The following is a 4,258-nucleotide window of genomic DNA, read 5'->3' as shown; positions in this document are numbered from 1 at the left end:
TCTCACTATCTGTGAGCTGCCCTTCCAGGCTGAATTCACAATCGGTGTAAGTGAGTAAGACGAAATAGCAAAATGACACTTTAGAAAGGTGATCCAGGCTACGGGGTTAAGTGGGGACTGAAGTGGGAAGAGCATGAAAGAAGAAAGACCAGTGACCAGTGACATTTTCTCACTAAGAATAATAATGGCATTTGTTAAGCACTTACTATGTACCAAGTACTGTTCTACGAGCTGGGGTAGATACAAGGTAATCAAAGTAGTCCCAGGTGAGGCTCACTGTCTTCATCCCCATTTTACAGATGAGGTAGTTGAGGCACCGAGAAGCTAAGTGACTTGTCCAAAGTCACACAGCTGATAAGTGGCAGAGCCAGGATGAGAACCCACGACCTCTGACTCTCAAGCCCGGGCTCTTTCCAGTAAGCAACACTGCTTCTCTAGCTACTCACTGCTCTCCTTGCCTGTACAAGTAACACAGACAAACACAGAAACGCACACAGATAAACACAAACCCAGGCACACCCTCGCAGAGGTACACTCACACCTAGGTCTCGTTCTTTATATTTAAAGCTAATATCACTGACCATTTTATTCACCCATTGGTGTGTAAGTGAAGATGAAAAGTATAAGGGAACAGCCACAGTCCTAGCTGAATTATGCATGCAATTAGCCCATCTGTGGTATTCAGTGAGGGATTCCTGTGTGCAGAGGACTGTACTGAGCAGATTGAAGAGTATAAATACTATAGAGTTGAGCACTTGAGTCCAGACTGAACTAAGTGCTTGAGAAAGTACAAAATAGTAATAAATAATCACCACAGGATAAGTAGGCGAGACTGCCCCTTATTGTAGTTTGAACTGTTTCTGAGTTGTATAATAATAACATCCTATATTTCCTCAGTCCTATTATTACCCTAAAGTGCTATCAATCAGTGGTATTTACTGACTGCTTACTATGTGCAGAGCACTGAACTGAGGGCTTGTCACTTGATGTATCTCACGCTGTCCTCACCATCTCTGTGTCGTTGTATTATGATTGCCACTTTACAAATGAGGAAATTGAAGTCCAGAGAGGTGGAGTGATTTGCCCAAGGTCACCCAGTAAGCACGTGGCAGAGCTGGGACAAGATCCGGGCTCATAAGGATGATATTTAATAAATGGTTACTATGCACCAACCTCTGGAGTAGAAATAAGATAATCAGATTAGACACAGTCCCTATCCCTTACTGAGGAGAAGCAGAGTGGCTTAGTGGAAAGAGCATGAGCTTGGGAGTCAGAGGTTGTGGGCTATAATCTCGGCCCCGCCACTTGTCAGCTGTGTAGCTTTGGGCAAGTCAGTTAACTTCTCTGTGCCTCAGTTGCCTCATCTGTAAAATGAGGAGTACAACTGTGAGCACCAGGTGGGACAACCTGATTACCTTGCATCTACCCTAGTGCTTAGAACAGTGCTTGGCACATAGTAAGTACTTAACAAATACCATCATTATCATTATTATCATTATTATTATTGAGGCTCACGGTCTAAGAGGGAGAGAGATGAGGGATCTCATCCCCATTTAATAGGAGAGGTAACTGATACAAAGAGAGATTCAGTGACCTATTCAGTGTCACACAGCAGGTCACTAGCAGAACCTGGGTCTCCTGACTCCTGGTCCCATCAGCTAACCATTTGGTAAATTTCCCATCTATATCCTGGAGGACACAGTCCTGGTGCTGGCTCGGTGATCACCATTCCCCCAGAAGCTGATGTTCACCCATTAGCACCTGAAGTTCCTTCAGGTTCCCCGATCTGGGGAATAAGCTGGGGATGACTCAGTCTGGGTCCACCAGGCCAGCAGTGGTAGAAATGGGGGTGAAAGGTGGTGCAGAATTACATACAACATCACTGGCATCAGTGAATAACTAGAAGGCAGTAATAATGAAGTGATAAGAATGAAAACAGTGATAATAATGATAATCATTGTGGTATGTATTAAATGCTTACTCTAAGCCAATCACTGTTTTAATTGCTGGGATAGATACAATATAATCAGGTTGGACATAGTCTAGGCCACAGATGCAGGTCACAGCCCAGATCAAGAGTGAGAACAGGCATTTCATTCACATTTTATAAATGAGGAAACTGAGGCTCAGAGAAGTGAAGTAACTTTCCCAAGGTTCCAAAATAAACCAGTGTGTTGGAGCCGAGATAAGAAACCAGGTAAATCTTCACTCCCTCCACCGGACTCATCTCACTGTCTCTCTCTATGCCTTTCCTTCTCTTTGCCTATGTCCTTTATCCCCTCCTCCTCTCCCTTTTCTCTGTCTCTCCATGAGTCTTCTTTCTTTCTCCTGCTGTCCCTTCTTTGTATCTACTGTCCCTTCTCTTTTTATCATCCTACCCCTTATCTCTTACTCCCCAGGCAGTTCTCCCTATTTCCCCCAATCCTTTCTCCCTCTTTCCCTTTTCTCTTTCCACTCTTCTTTTTCTCCTCTTTCCTCCCCACCTCTTCTCAACACGGACCCCTTAACTTTTCCTGGACTCTCCCCCTGCCATCTACTGGAAAGGGCAGGGAGGCAATGGAACTTTTCTTATTTCCCTAAAGCCCACCCTGCTGTGAGCCCACCCGGAAGGCAACCAGAACGAAGACTATGTCTCCTTCCTGTCCAGTGCAGGGCCAGTCTCAAAGACTGAGCATACACAGTGAGCTCCGATTAACGGGTGCCCAAGGGTCATTATTCATCACCTATGTCTCCCTCCCCTCCACTATGGGACCAGAGAGGTGGAGTGGAGAAGAGGCCAGTTTAGACTCGCATTATAGAGGTCACTGTGGGTGTCCAAGAATCCCACAACCTGAGAGGAGAGATAGAAGGTATGTCCCAAGGAGACTTCAGGATACCCACCATCTCAAGACCAAATGTAATCTCATGTCCACCTGAGCCATCAGGTGGAATTTGGAAGTGAAGGTGAGATACCGCCCCCACATCCCAAACTGCTAGATTGACAGCTCAAGCCTGGAATACAGAAGGTGTCCCTCCCCCCGCATGCCAATAAAATTAGGTATGAATTAGGCGGGAGGGAAAAGATTGGATAAACTGAGGCTAGAAGCTGCAGTGGCCTAGTAGCACAGGTAATAAATACCTGCACCCTCTGTCCTTCTGTGCAGGAGATCGAGACTTGCAGCAGCTGGCTGCGGGTCACTTCTGCCCCTGGTGTGAGAAGCCCACCCTGCCGGTCCCAAGTGAGAAGCCAAGGGATGGGGGAGTGTACCGTGCTGCTGAACGCTCGTGGGACTGGAAGCCAGGTGCTTTGCCATGGGTGAGTAAAGCAAAAGTGGATTCCTCCCAAATGGGAAGTGCTCATGGGTGGCAGCTAGCCACATCATCGTGCGTGAACAAACCATGAGTGAATTTCTGCTGGGTCAGACCTGGCTGTTCTACCACATGCAAGAAACACACAAAAATATTCATCCTATAGAGAAGCTCTAATATAATCAAATAATTCAATTGACTCCATTTAAAATAATCAAATAAGTCAAATAGGCTGTGTTCAGAATAATCAAATAATTCAACTCGCCTTGTGGAATGAATTTTTTATAAAACTCAGCCTTTCCATCCTTGGTCTCACCTTCGCTGTCTCACCATGTCAATTTCCGAATGAACCTGTCCCTGGGTGATGGGTCACAGGGTATTCCAGGCTTCTTTCCTCATCTCCTTTAAATTTTCTCAAGGTTGTCATGGGAATCCTGCCTCATCTTGCCTCAGTCCAATCTGGAGAGTTCCAGTCCTGTCTTGCTGAATTGGGGACATGTTTTCAGCATTATCTGGGAGTTGAGACTGAACTGGAACAAAGTGGGACCTGAGAACCTTCTGAGTGGCTTGTGTAACCTGCCCACAGGGAAATATGCTTGTCTTGGGTCCATATGGAAAGTAGTCCTGAAATTAACTGGGCATCCAAATGAATTAATCATTGTTTCTGATTCTTCCTTTCTCTGCATTCTCCATCTCTCTCTACCTGTCTCACTCTCATCCTCTCCACTTCTTCGTTTCTCTCTGTCATTTTCTGACTGTCTCTCCATCTGTCTCTATCTGTCCTTCTGTATATCTCTTTCTATATGTATGTATGTAAATACATCTATGTATCCCTCTACTATATTTTTCTGACTTTTGGCCTTTGTCCCTCCATCTCTGTCTGTCTCTTTCCCTGTGCCTCTGTCTGACACCTGATTTGTTTCTTTGTTTCCCTCTGTCATACTGTGTTTCTGTCTTTTTCTGTACATAT

The sequence above is a fragment of the Ornithorhynchus anatinus genome, unplaced genomic scaffold (assembly GCF_004115215.2).
Source record: "Ornithorhynchus anatinus isolate Pmale09 unplaced genomic scaffold, mOrnAna1.pri.v4 scaffold_198_arrow_ctg1, whole genome shotgun sequence".
NCBI classification, from domain to species: domain Eukaryota; kingdom Metazoa; phylum Chordata; class Mammalia; order Monotremata; family Ornithorhynchidae; genus Ornithorhynchus; species Ornithorhynchus anatinus.
Note: the sequence above shows the minus strand (reverse complement) of the source record.